Raw genomic sequence first — 16,210 nt, 5'->3', positions numbered from 1 at the left:
AAAATATATATATGTGCAGATATTGCAAAGGATATTTTAAAACATATTAAATGTTGATTATGATTTATACCGTTCAAGTTTGAATATAAAATATATTTTTAAGTATGCAATATGAATACTGCTTTGAATGAAATTTAAAGAATATAAATATTCCGTTAACTTCTTTTAGAAAAACTGGTTTCATTTTTAAAGTTTATAGGAGAAATTTTAATTATCAAGTACTTAAAAATACAGATATGGCTAAAGTTTTAAACAAAGAAAAGTTATGTATGCTTTGACTAAGTATGTAATATTATTTACTTTGTACAATCAAATTAAAGCTAAGATAAATTATACAGTTGTGGAATTATCGATAAATCGCCGTTGGGTATTTATATACTAACAACTTTACTCAAACTTTAATCACAGGAAGTTTTATTTAAAAAGTTTAATAAAATAAATAATCTTTTCCAAAATTTGCTTAATAACAGCTTTGGTGATTTTTTGTGAAATATTGAATCAATATTCGACAAAAGCATAAAGTATCATAATTATCGCTAAAAGTTTTTGAAAATATTTTTTTTTTTTTAATTTAGTCTAGTGTTATTAATTTTCTAACTGTTCAAAATATAGTTTTAATTGTTTGCTAACAAAAGATCCTAGTGAAGTAACTTCACTAGAATATAAATAAAAACAAATTATACAGTAATCTTCCTTTATTCTACTAACATATGTTTCTGTGTGTCAACGAATCAACACACTTCAACTGGGTTCTGTAAAAAAAATATAAATACTGCTTATTATTTTTTTAAAATTAAGATACATATTATCCATTTAAAAAATAAAACTGGCACTTTGAAAGTTTAATACTAGCTATGTTTTAAATTCTTTTTAGTTCATATAGTTTAAATAAAGTTATATATAATTTACTTAATTAACACTTATAATGCCTTCAATATTTATCTCAAATTTGAAGTTCGAAATTAAGTTTTCAATTTTTTTTTTCGTACTAAATATGTATATTGTTATTTAAATTAAGTTAGTTTCAAGTTTTTATTGAATTGTAAATTATTCTGTTTTAATTTTTTTTTTTCTTTGAACAAATTATAAGTTACTTATACTACTCAAGATACATTATTAATAACATTGCTACTTTATTCGCAAATAAATTAGATTGTAAATATTTGATTTTTTCATCTTTTCATAAAGCATTTACTTAATGTTTCTAAAACGATATCAATAGAAGTTTTTGTATGATTACCAAATTTATATTTCTTTATTTACAAATGAAAATATAGCTTTTAAGCCAAATAGTATATATATATATATATATATAATTTATTCAAATGGCGATTTTAAAAATTCTGGAACATATGTTTCACAAAGCTTTGATCATCAGCCAGTTAAATTCAAAATACAAAGCACTGTACTAAACAAAGATACAAAAGTTATGCAAAAAAACAAAAAACAGTATGACGTAATATTGTACATTACAAATATTCAGTACAAAAATCGATCTACCTTCTAACTAATTAAACAACTAAAATTAACGAAAACAACAGTTAATTGACTATAAAATGCTTCAAAATTTGTTGTGTTTTAAAAGAAGCTTTTTTATATGTCGACAAGACGATATAAACTCGCTTCGCTTATTTAAACAACCTTCCTTTTTTAACGCATACATAACGGCTGTTGATTCTTTTAAGCACAGCCTACAAACAGGGTTGTTACCATCTGCTATTGGCTGTGCTCTTTTTATCACCTCCCAAGTTAATTTAAAATCAATGTTTTTGCGCTTAAATTACGTTGAAAATTACGCTTGAATTTTGCGCTTAAATTACGCTTAAAAGTGAGCTCAGTTGAAAGTGTTTACGTTTAAACATTAACCTTATTTTATATATATATATATACATAGATACAAAAGTTATGCAAAAAAACAAAAAACAGTATGACGTAATATTGTACATTACAAATATTCAGTACAAAAATCGATCTACCTTCTAACTAATTAAACAACTAAAATTAACGAAAACAACAGTTAATTGACTATAAAATGCTTCAAAATTTGTTGTGTTTTAAAAGAAGCTTGATGTGAAGCTCAACTTGCATGATCTCTCCTATATGCCTTATAAAAAGAAAAACGCAAAAATTATGTATATAAATAAATATTCTAGCCACCCAAAAAATATTATAAACCAAATACCAAAAATAATTAATAAACGTTTAAATAAAAGATCAAGCAACGAAGAAAACTTTTTAAAGATAAAACAAGATTACGAACTAATAATGAAAAAATGCGGTTACAATGATAAACTTAATTTTGAAACAACGGAGCAAAAAAACAAAACGACCAATAAAAGTAAAAGAAAGCGAAATATAATTTGGTATAATCACCCATTCTGTACTTCAGTTAAAACAAACATCGGCAGAGAATTTATAAACCTAGTAAAAAAACATTTCAACAAAAATAACCCATTATCAAAGATATTTAACAAACATAATATGCGAATCAGTTATTCATGTATGGCGAATTTGGAGAGATTAATCAAGTCACATAATCAAAGGATTTTAAACAAAAGTAATTCAATCAAAAATCAGTGTAATTGCGCCGGTGGCTGTAAATACAATTTGAAGGGGGGCAATTGCCGGTCAGAGAACATTATTTACAAGGCAACAGTTAACTCTGACCTTGAAAAGAAGTTCTACATCGGCCTATGCTCCACTCAATTCAGATTTCGGTATGCCAACCATAAAAAATCCTTTAAAGGTGGTGTATACGAAAATGAAACTGAGCTTTCGAAGTATGTTTGCGGCCTTAAGCGCAAAAACATTGATTTTAAATTAACTTGGGAGGTGATAAAAAGAGCACAGCCAATAGCAGATGGTAACAACCCTGTTTGTAGGCTGTGCTTAAAAGAATCAACAGCCGTTATGTATGCGTTAAAAAAGGAAGGTTGTTTAAATAAGCGAAGCGAATTTATATCGTCTTGTAGACATATAAAAAAGATTCTTTTAATACACAACAAATTTTGAAGCATTTTATAGTCAATTAACTGTTGTTTTCGTTAATTTTAGTTGTTTAATTAGTTAGAAGGTAGATCGATTTTTGTACTGAATATTTGTAATGTACAATATTACGTCATACTGTTTTTTGTTTTTTTGCATAACTTTTGTATCTTTGTTTAGTACAGTGCTTTGTATTTTGAATTTAACTGGCTGATGATCAAAGCTTTATGAAAAATTAAAGCTTTGTGAAACATATGTTCCAGAATTTTTAAAATCGCCATTTGAATAAATTATTTAAAAGCCCTTCAAGTGGGCTCAGTTGAAAGTGTTTACGTTTAAACATTAACCTTATTTTATATATATATACATATATATACATATTACACCTTTTATTTATTCATGTTTTGTTAAAGTGTTTTAAAGAAATGATAACGTAGACGCAGTATTTACATACTAAAAATGCAAGTAGTTCTAGCTCAAATCTAAAAGTATGTATGTTTTGAAATTAATACTGAAATCATAACTAAGATCATTAATACCAATCTTGTTTGTAGATTAATAACTAGTTCGACAAGTAAAGAATGTATTTAACGCACAAATATAACTAATTTGACAGTACGAAATACAAACTATACGTAAAACTAAATACTAGTAGATATAATTGTAAGACTACTTTATTCATCAAACTAATTTTAGGTATATATATCATGATGCTCTAAACATATCAAAACAAATTTACAAACTATATAGGAGTTCGTTTGTGTTTTATAAGTCACGGGGAAAATTTTTTCGAAAAAAACTGCACGCTGATCGTACTCCGTATAAGAAAATTTTTGCAGACAACATTTGTTTAAAGTAATTGTAGTAATAAAACAAAATTAAACCACAAGTTTATTAAAATAATATGTTATGCAGCTTTTATTAGTCCAATATTTTTAGGTTAAAAGCCTAGCTTTAAATTAGCTTCAAAAAATATACCTTTCAATTTTTAATTCTAACTACTTAAATACTATATTCATCGCCGAAGTTTGCCAAATTCTGACTTAGGCGTTGACAAGTAGCTAGGTAGCACCTTAAAATTAAATAAAAGAATCAATAAAGTTGTTTAAATAATAAATCTGAGAAAAAAAGTTTTTATTAAGTCATTGCAATAGTTAGGCACAATGCACTTATATATTCCAACAGAAATAACTAATTTGTACCTAATAACGTTGGATTTATATTACATGTTACTATTGTGAAAGATTCAATCAGTTTAGAAAAACATTTCACTACATTAAAAAAACATAAGTTGACTAAAAGATCAAACATTTAATCAATAGTTTATTTGATTTTAGGGTACCTTTAGGCTTTACATATTTTTTGAGAACGATAAAAAGACATAATAATTACTTTAACAAAATTTAATAAATTATAACTTTTGATGATTTAGATTTTAATTGTATTTTAGCAACAAGCATAAATTCATAGTAAGTAAAAATTAAATTTATATTTTTTACAGAAACAACAATTCTCAAATAAAAACCTCTAAATTTATATTGATTTAAAATGTTAGACAAAGCTTAGTTATTTGAACTTTTGTTAATGTATTTTTTTAAATTAAAGTTTTTATATATTTGTTGAACCCTCTTGTTAAATAAGTGTTGCAACAACGTATGCTAATAGGATATCAACCGTCACCTCAATCACTTACAACACCAAAGTTGTTTATGTTTAAGATGATGGGTATTCCCCAATACGAAACAATCGATGAAGTGCGAAACTTGTGGTGGAGTTATCGTGTAAAGCATAAAACGTTACGAAGGTACGTTTTTAGTAAAAAAGATGTTTTGTCAAATGTTAATCAATTAAAAAATCTATAATTTACCTTATTACCTCATTACGTTAATAATTTACGACTAAACTGATGCTTTAATTTGTTCTTTTTCTAACAGAGTGCAGCATTCCAGTCTTTAGCTTTTACAACAGCCAATATTGGTGAACTAACACCCGTAACCCCGATTATTTACAATGAACTATTTTTACGATGGTAGATATTCACCCAGTATTATACTTTATAGAGGTTTTTAGTTAAGTAGGCACCATTCAAAATTAAAACTTTCATTTAAAGCTTTAATTTTTTTTTGCTAGTTTTTAAGCATTGACCGTTTTTAATACTACAAAATGCTTTAAGTTAGTCAATAAATCGAATAAACTGAACAAGATAGTTAATTTTTGTTAGTCGAGTTTTGCTTTTAATTTTAATAATTTCTTACCTTTAAAAATGAAGTCTTTTTCCCTTTAAAACAAATAAAAATAATTTGTTGCATGTGTAGAATTTTATTCAGTTCGAAAACCTGTGAAGAATACTTTAAACTTTTTCGTTGTCGACCAATAAGTCTTAAACTTAGTTTGTGTTAATGTCGTTCTTCATATTTTTTAAATGAAGTAAAGTGTTTTTTAAAATTTACGTAAAAAATAGAATTATTTTAGAGTGGTAATTATTTGAAAGACGACCTTTAATTGCAGCTTTCTTTGCATGTTTAATGCTATCAGAATTTTATTTTACCGCTGTGAACACTAAACATTTTACGATAATTTACTCAAGAGATTCTCCTTACTATAGAGCGATAGTTTTACTCTAGGGAATTTACCTTCTTTAAGATAGTTGTCTATGTTCTACTTAAATTATGACTAAACTTCAACTTCCGCGGTTAACCGTATAACAAAACTTTAAACACGTTTTATGATCAAAAAATACAAGTTTGATATTGTATATAATAAAATAAGTTATAATCTATCACTAAGACAGTTGTATTTTACATGTATTAAATTTCAAAGTGAATCCTAAGAAAACTTTATACTGACTAATACTTTATTTAAAATATTTTATAAGTTTATAAACATTACTTAACTGTACTAAGTAGAAATAATAACAAACCTTTAAATGAGCATAGAAATTTAGCAGTTGCAATAAAAAATTCAATTTCTGTCCAAGCTACTTGTAAAAATTCTTCAATCAAATACTTTTAGTTACTAATTAAACGTTAAACGTTAAATCTAGTTCTAATAAAAAATTTTAACCTAAAAAAGTTTTAATTTTATTTTAGCATAGCTCCGTAACACAAAAAAATACACTATTGTAAAATGTAACTGACTTTCGAAACTTTTTATTTTCAAATCTAACGTTATGCATTTTAAACTTTTTTTAATAACTCCATAATTTAACAAAAACTAATATTATCTGACAAAAATTAATTTAATCTAAAGAATAAAGTCTTTATTTAACCTACAATACCACGAAAAAACATAATATTTTGTAATAAATTGTAAAAAACTTCGAAAAGTCAAACTTGAATTAAAGTTTAGCTTTTGTAGTGTATTAATAATTGCTAATCTTTTTTACATTGTTGTATAAAAGATAAAATAAAGTTTAAGTGAAAACGACGAAAAATACAAGATAATACAGACAAAAACCTATATTAATATTTTAAAAGCTTCTTTAATATGTATGATATAGAGCAGTTGATACCGTAATTTAACTTCAACTTCCGCGGTTAACCAGCAAATCAAAACTATAACACGTTTTACTTAATAAACAAAACAAATCTTATTTTTATACATGTTAATTAAAATTATAATCTACCACTTAGTCAAATGTATTTTGTACACATTAAACACTTTTGCGAAACCTGATAAACTTTTTATTTACTAAAACATATTATAAGATGCATATCTTGTTTATAATAACATTACTCAGATGTACTAAATAAATTCATTAACAAACCTCTAAAAGAACATTTAAAATTGACAGTTGTCGGAATAATTCAAACTATGACCAAGCTTTATTTGAGAAATATCCAATTAATTAATTTAGGTTATTTTATTAACTAAAACAATAAAAAAATAAAGTTCTTGACTGTAGTTTAAATAACCTATATTTAATTATAGCTAAATTTTCTTTTTATTATATGTTTACGAAATTTCTAAAATAATTGCAGTAATTATAACTTAATGTACAGAACAAATATATAACTCTGTTTTAATTCTACGAAGTATAGTATAGTCTTTTTTTTTTGATAAACAAATACATTAGATACTTAATTCTTAATTTAAGCTGTCGTTTGTGAAATAAATAAGATGCAATAAACACGTTTCTAGTTTAATATAACAACACGTTTTCTTATTATAGATTAAAAGTTGAAAAAAATTTTAACTTGTGTAACAACAAAAAATTATTCAAATATAATGATAAAAAAGAAAACCTAAAAACTAATATCAAGTTTAAAAACTTATTTTATCTTAGAAAATTTTTAAACTTATTCTAACAAATTTTTTTAAATAAAATGTTATGCACTTTTCCGTGAAAATATAATTAATTCAGATAACTTTAACTTTACAGAGTCTTACATTAAGCATACTGACAAAGTTTTTAATCACCCTATAGATTATTAAAAATAAATATCAAATTTTTAATAAATTAACTTTTTTCTAAAAGAAAATATCCTTACTCCAATTTAAATTATACTTAAAAAAACAAAGTAGTAAGTTCTACAATATGAATAAATGTAAAAATAAAAAGTTTTTATTTAAATCTAGCTGCTCTAGTGTATTTAATAGTTGCTAATCTTTCTTAGTTTTTTTACAAACTGAATACAGAACAAAGAAAAACTTTTAAGTTTACTGAAAACAACGAAAAAAGTCACTGAAAACGTAAGGAATTTAAATGAAAAATTAAGTCTGGTGTACAGACAAATTAAACTCAAAACAGATGTCTAATTCACCTTTCACCTAGTTTTAAAGTTATAAGTTATTTCAAAGCTGCCGTTTTTTAATTTTAGAAATCGTTTATCACTAGATGACAACTATAATAAAACAAGATTATTTATAAAAGTTATTTTGATTTTGTGTTTTGTTTAAATTAGTATGACTAAAATTTTAGTAATTCGTAAAAATTTTGTAATTATCCGAGTTAGCGAGTTAGTAGAGTTTCAAGGCTTATCAGGTTTTATAATTTGCTTAAAATATCATGATTTTATTTTTCAGTAGCTATTTTTTAGAAAAATAACAATTTGTTTTCAAACAATGCATTAGGAACAATATGTATTACTTAAAAAGAGTAACAGAAAGATCTTTTTTTAACTTAAAATATGTTGAATAAAAACTTTCCTATATATTTCTGTATTTATCATAATTAAGTTTTCCGACTTTAGTTTAGACTGGTTAACCGCTAATAAATTATATTAAAATGTGTAAAGAAAAAATTAAACAATATGATTATAACACATGTATAAATGAATTATCGTATTTTAATAGACCACACACTTAGAAACAGTTTGTATTTTGTGGATAAATCGCATAAAACGTAAGTATATTTTAAACTTAACATGTAAACTTAGTGATTTCTGCAATTAATTAACTATATTATTGCCATATACTTTCAATATAAAAAATCTTAAAGTATTTTTTATTTATGTTAGAATACCTTATAGAACATTTTATTGGTAAAAATTTACATATAAACAAGATATTTTTAAGAATTGTATTATAAAAACATGTACATTACTATTATATACTTGAAACTATGCCGAACTGGTTTTTATAATGGTTTTGCTTTTGAAGTTTTAAATGTGAAATTTCATAAAAACAATAAATAAGTATTTTAAAAAAGTATAAAGTATAATTTTGTAGTACACTTGAAAATTTTGAAAATTCATTATATAAGAATTAGCAATTTAAATATAGATTTAGCTATTTGCAACTTTTTTAAGGATAAGCCAATTATGAAGAATTCGCCTATTGTAAAATATAAACTATTGATTTTAGGTTTAAAAAATCAAAAAATAAAAACTATAAAACCTTGAATTTTCTTACTTTCTAAAAAAGAAATACACAAAAGAAGAACGATAAAATAAAATTACTTAATGTTAATAATTTTAAAAACTAAACACAACTTTCAAAAAAAAATGTACCTGATGTAAAGTAAAACCGATAAAAAATAACTAGAATTGAGTATGTGAAACAAACAAAAAAGTCTAAACTTAAATAAACAATGATTGAGTCAGTAACAAAAAAAAATTTTATAAAAACTTATGAAAAAAAGAGTTCAAAAAAAAAAAGCAGTTTTCAAATAAACAGTATTACAAGTAAAAAATTTCACACAGATAAACAATTTACTTTTGACCTAGTTTTTGATTTTTGTATTTCTTTTTTCATTTAATTACTTTATTATTAATTTGTAAACTGAAATAATTTAATTAGGAGTTGTATTGCCCATTAAATTCAGATTTATAGAAATTAGATTTCGATTTGTCTGTTTTGTGAATGACGTTTTTATTTTGTCTATTTTTATTGCGTCAATAACTAATCAACAGTTAATTGTTTTTTGTCTACAAAAAAGTTGTAAAAATTATAAAAACAAAAAAGAAATATTTTTGTTTTATTCTTCTTAAGCTTCTTTAATTAGCTATACAGACTTTTGTGTTTTCTACTATCTGCTGTTAAATAAAAATGCAAATACTTTAAATTCACAATTAACGTCTTTTATTATTACATACTAATTAACTTTACGATTGAGTTTATTTATCCAATAGTAAGACCTTTGTTTATTAACGTAATAATTGCTTCTAAATGTTTTTAGAACAACTATTTGTTGTTATAAGCAGTTATTTGCTAGTTAAAAACTATTGTTAACTGAATTTGTTTTCAAATTTATAATGTTTTAGTTATTCTATAACTTATTAAGTTTAAATATTTCCCAATTTTATTTTTGAAAAATTTTATCTGAAGTTTTTTTTTAACTTTCCAGATACCTGATAAAATTTCAAAATTTTAAATAAGATAATAAATTTATTGTTCAAAAAATTTCACATACTTACAGATAAGTGTTGACATAATTCGATCAAACTTACATTTTACATAAGGCAGTAAATTAGTAGGTTAAATGTCGGTTGCCACTTGAAGTGTAAATTTCTGTAAATTGATAACTTAATTATGTATTTCAAAATATATTTGAAGGTATGTATTGCATCATAAGTTATTTCTTTTTCTTTTATTTGTATAATAAAAATTGTGTTTGGTAGTAGATCAAGTTGTTTAATTAATCATACTAACTTTAGTTTTATGAAAATCAAGTTACAAATTTTAAGGCAGTTGTAGTTAAACTTATTACGTAATAAAGCACGGTTCCTAGGCTAGCAGATGTTTAGATGTTTTATTTTTATAGTTTATAGAAACAAACGAAATTAAACAATTTCGTATAAGTTTTGTTTACGTAAAAATAATATAATTACTTTAGTTTTTTATTTAAATGTATTGAGTTTACAAGATTTATCACATAATTTTTTTCTAAAGCAAAAGCTAATATTTTAATTAAAGTTAATAATTATTTTAATTATTTATAACTAGTAGCTTATTTTGTTAAATAAATAACTTTAGAATTCTTAATTCATAAAAGTTTAAGAAGGCTCTAAAATTTTTAAAAATGATTAATATTTTTGTTTAGCTTAATTCAGTTCTACAAATTTAAATTTAAATAAATAAATTGATAAATAAATAAGTAAGTAAATTTTCTTTTTGAATTTATTATGATTATAGCATGAATTTAAGCTAAAACTTTGTTTCTAGAATCATATATTTTTATTCAGCATTATTTATGTGGTTCGGTTATAACTAATAATTATTTTCGCAGCTTACAAAAGTTTAAATCTTTTAAACATGTTTAAATTTAAATTCAAAATCTTAGCATATTATTCAAAAGTTGTTAATTTTTTTAAAAACGATATACTACATTTATAATTACTTTTCTAATTCTTCGTCTTTATTTCTTATTATATTTATTAATTAAAAAAATTTCAAAATATATCTGCTTGAACTTGTTCTAAAAGTTAGATAAGTACACATTGTTTCAAAGAAACTCGTTAAATTACAAAGTATAAACTAATTATTTTTCTAGCTGAAACTACTAATTAATAAAGGTAGTCTGACGAAAAATCACTTTTGTTATTTAATGAAAAGAAGACGATTAATTATTTTAAACTAAAATCAAAAGCAAACTCTCTTCTTGATTAACAGCAAATTTGCATTACAAAAATTTTTAATCAAAGAACACGAAAAATAATATGAAGTTATGAAAACCTTGGTATTTAAAAAAGTACAAAAAAAAATTTTTTGAGTTCATTAAGTTTCAAAAAAGTACTTGATATATTTTAATGTTTCTCTTTAATGCTACCGTAGTATTAGATGGTAAGGTACCGTTATAAATAAAAAAAAACAATGGAAGTGAAAATCTTTAAAAGCGCCTAAAATATTTAAAAAATGCTTTCAGTTCTTTGTAGCACTTATCTGAAGTTGTAATTTAAGCACATCGAATCGATATATTCTGAAACAGTACTGTAGCAGTATTTGTATTGTTCCTGAAATTATTTATTATGATTAAACTTATTTTTTATTATACATTGAATTTTATAACTCGTACTTATCATGAATCTATTTAGTCATTTATTCTATACGAAACAAGTAGATCCTCTAAATATCTTAAACTAACACAATCTATGAAGATTTTAAAATCCGTTTGTGAAACACTTCTTAAATTTTTAAAACAACTTAAACTCTTAAAACCAAACAACTTTGATATTTTTTTATTATATATAAATTTTTTTATGTATATATTTCATTATAATTTGTCTGTTGTTTAACTGATTTTTTTAGCTTTTTATGAAAATAAATAAACATTAAACAATTTAAATTTTTGCGAGCAGTCATTTTGAACTTAACAGATCTTACTAAAAAATAAGTTGAGTTTTAATAAAACAAGTTTTTTAGAAGTTTTTAATATGAAAATTTTTCTCTACTTTTTTGAACTGTGATATTTTACAGCTTGAAAACTATTTTTTCAATTTCCTGAATTCTGATAAAATTATAACATCTTAAATAATATAATAAATGCAGTGTTCAATTAATCCCATATATTTACAGATAAATGTTAGTTTAATTCGATCAAACTTACACTTTACATAATGCAGTGAATAAGTAGGTTAAATGTCGATTAGTCTGCTACGTGGAGATTAAATTTTTGTGAAATTGATAACTTAATTATGCATTTCAAACATAATTAAAGATTTGCATTTCAAATTAAATTTTAATAGTTTTTATTTTTTAAAAAACCGATATATTTTGCATTTTGAAACTAACAATTTAATGTTTTGTATTCTTTAATAAAAGTTTTGTTTTAAACAAAAACTTATTTATCTTTGTCATTGCGGAAAAAAAAGATTTGTTTTATTGTTTTGTAAATATAAATTTTAAAAAGCTACTGGAAGGTATAAAACCTATTTCAAAAGAAAGTTGTTTTTCACATATAAAGATTATTTATTCTAATAAGTTCTTGAAATTTAAGTTTATCTGTTTCTTACTATAATACAATATGAAAATATTATAGTAAGTAGCATTTACTATCATAGATTTAGTACACTTATTTTAAACAATGTTCTAAATTTAAACTAATATTGTCTACTAAACAGTAGTGTTAGTTTAATATTGCTACACAGTGATTACAATAAATGGCAAGATTAAGTAAGCTACTGTTTTTGATTAACTTCTTATATCAAACAGTATCAAAGTAATGTGAATTGTGTTTGAAAATGTTTATTGTTCTACTTTAATCTCTTCTTATACCATAATGATATTACTAATTTCACATTAATAGTTGTAATGACTACAGAGTATTTAAGGTGATTTTTTTAATAAACTAATACTAGGTAAAGTTTGATGAAATTAGTAAGATGTTTGATTGAAAAACTGATTTTGAGTATCTTTTAAAAATAAAAAAAATAGTTTGTTTTAAGTATATCATTAGTTTAAAAGCAATATTAGTAAGTATATTGGTGGTTTTAATATAAATTTTGCAGTCTTTTTTTTTATTTACTTAGCATTTTTTATAACATTATTTAAAAAAGAGTATAAAATTTTACCTGTTGATTTTAACTCTTAGAACTTTTGAGCTACTTACTGAGTAAATGCAAGTTTATGCATATAAATAATATAACCGTATAAGTACAATTAGGCACTAATAAGTCTTGATTTTCTTTCAACTTTAGCTTTCATTGAACCATTTTTTTTTTCAGTTTAACCCTTTTTCGAAGTATTATTACTTTATTTTAAGTAAACAAACAATAAAAGTCGTAATATTTTTTATTTTTATAACCTTTTATCACCTTTTGTACATATTTTGATAAGTTTTATTTTTTATCCCAGTTAATATTTTTAGTAATCTATTTAGCTTAAAGTTTTGCTTAAATCATTATTCTGTAAATAAATAAAAAAATATAATTTATTCCTAGAAAGTGTATTAAAAAAGTTTAGTCACTTAGTTGAAACAAAACTATTTTTAAAGGTTTTAAAATAGTACTACTTGTTAAAAAGTTCTGACATGTCAAGTGTACGAAAAACTTCTTATTATCAATTTACTTTTTTTTCTCTCCTAATGAACTTTTTTCTCTTACCACTTATCAATGGTTCTCGAAATTAACTACACATTACTATTTTAAAAGAGAACATTTTTCAACCATAACGCTTACTCAGTGGTAAGCTCAGCATTGAAACTTTAATACATACATTACAATAGAAAATCTTAAAGATGACATACAATAAAATGATTTAAGTCAGGGGTCGGCAGGCAGTTGGTGCTCGCGGGCCAAACTTCAAGTTTTCAAAATCTTCGCGGGCCACAGTTTTAGTTTTAGTGATATTTGAATAATATTTTGGCTTTTGTTTTGGCCACACCAGAGATAGTTATACTTTTATTCACTTTATTACTTTAAATGACTTTTAGCTACATATAGAATGCCTATTTAATATATAAATATCTATTGGAATATAATTTAAATTGTTTAATATACATATGTCTTAATAAGATATGTACATTCTTAAACACTTCATAAGTTAAACTTGATAAAGTAATTTTATTATTTTTATTACAACCTAACTCTTTATAAAAACCGAGCTTGAAAAAAATTTTTTGGTCACTTTTATACATTTTTAATATTATGAACCACCTTTTCATATTTAAAAAAATTTAACTTTTGAAAATATCTTTTGCGTCTTAAATAGTTTGCATTCTTTAGAAAACTCAGCGATTAGTTAGTTAAATAATACTAACATTTATTTATACTGTAGATAAGCTATATCAAATTTTTTAACATAATTAATACTGCAATACTTTAATAAAATATTTTATTAGTAATTTATTAGTCTTTTACACGGTTGCCACTTTAAAAGCAAAAGTGTCGGAATTATATTAAAAGTCTAATAAAAGTTAAAATAGCTAAAAACGTTTTGTTAATCAAGCTTAAATACATAACTAAAGTATCATTATTATAAAAAAACACAATATGTAAATAGACAAAGAAATTACAGTTAGTAAACTACACTACAGTCATAAAAAATATTCTGAGAATTCGAAGATTTATTCAAAGTCTTTAAAATAAAAGTTTCAGATACACCTGAATTTATCAAAAGTTTTTTAAACAGCTATAACCTAGTCTAAATTAAAAAAAAATAAACTAGCCTGTTTGTTTGGTTACCCTGTTTAGAATTAAGTTCACAAAATAAAGAAATTGCGAAGTTTATTAACAGTGAATTAATTATGTAAATAAAAACATTATTATTCAGCTTGAATATACATTTAAGTTTTTAATAATTTTTAACAAATGTATAACAATTTATTAAGCTATTAAGAATTATAAAAACCTGTTTTTTTTTGATCATTCAAGCAATTCTTTACCTGCAATAAAAATATTGCATTTAAAAAGAGCAAATGTGAATTGTAAGACGAGCTATTAGAACTATAATATGTTGATTTGGAGTTATTGCGAGAAACAAAAGAAAACTAAATCGCTTAAGTCAGTTTCAACAACATACATGACCATTTTTAGTAACTACAGACTGATCAAAAAAAAATGTTTAGGCAAGTTATAAAGTAGCAAAAGTAATTACTATAATAAGGTACCGTTTAGAGCTGAAAAGTTGTTTAAATAACTTGTGTTTGGGTAAGTAAAATGTTTTTGTTTATTTCTTGAATATCTACAAGAAATCGTGTTTAAGAAATGTCTGAAGGCAATAAAGTCGCATAAACCAAATTAGGACTTAAATCAATTTGTTAAGATGTGAGAACTGATACAACAAATATTGCTCATATAGAATTTTTATTACAGGTGGTTTTACTAATTTTGACATTTTAGAAGAATTTTTAGGTTTAGTCCAATACAAAGCACAATAATAGGTGAAGACATTTTAAAAGCAAAAGTGCAATGCACCAACATAAAAATTTTAAAAGTACAACTTTTTCTTCTACTTTTGTGTATAGTTAAGTTAAAAGTAAAAAATAAACTGTCTTAAATTGTAAAGAAAATTTAAAAGATACTGTTAAGCTACATAAAATGTGTTTTTTAATAAAAAATATTTATATGTTAATTCTTTTGTGTCAAATCGAAATTTCATTACTTTACATGTAAAAGTTGTTTAAAATTCAAGGCTTTTACAGATCTTTTAAGCAAAAATTGTCAAATTCCAAGCTTTTCCGGGATTTTGGCAACACTTATACGTATACAATTTATATAAATAATAGTTCAAATTATATCAGCTGCAAGACTTAAGTCTAAAATACATTTACAATTCAAACCAACACTGTGCATTGAACATACATCATAAATTTAATTTACCACTCTTTGAAGCAAAAAAGTCAGTCCGAGTGACCGAAACTAGCCTGATAGTTTAGCTTACAAAAAGCTATTCAAGCCAAAGACTGAGAAATGACTAAATTGGCCTAAGATTTAAAGTCTTTAAAAAGTCATAGTCTGAGTGTAGCAACTTTTATTTCTTTATTTGATCGAATTTGAACTAGTTTGATTAAAAATGTAAAAACTTAATAAATTACCATTTGTCAATATAGTTTGTATTAAATAGGTAGTTACAAAAAACAGCAACTGTTTATATTAATATGCAACGCATTAAAATTAACTTAAATTGCCAAAAATCATTGTTTGAAAAATCAAAAAGTATACCTAACAAAAAATTTTTTTATTTTTCTCATATATATTGCTTTAAATGTGTCTGTACACACTTAGATATTACAAGTAGAAACAACAATGTTAGAAAACTATGCACAAAGTAAATTATATCTCGTTAAGTATTGAATAAAAAGTGGTTTAAAGTATGAGCATCTTTGTTCATTGGTGTGCATAGGAAT

Source organism: Thalia democratica, chromosome 3, assembly GCF_965202585.1.
Source record: "Thalia democratica chromosome 3, ktThaDemo2.hap1.1, whole genome shotgun sequence".
Classification (NCBI taxonomy): domain Eukaryota; kingdom Metazoa; phylum Chordata; class Thaliacea; order Salpida; family Salpidae; genus Thalia; species Thalia democratica.
The sequence above is the reverse complement of the archived record's forward strand: the minus strand, read 5'-3'. Positions refer to the sequence as shown.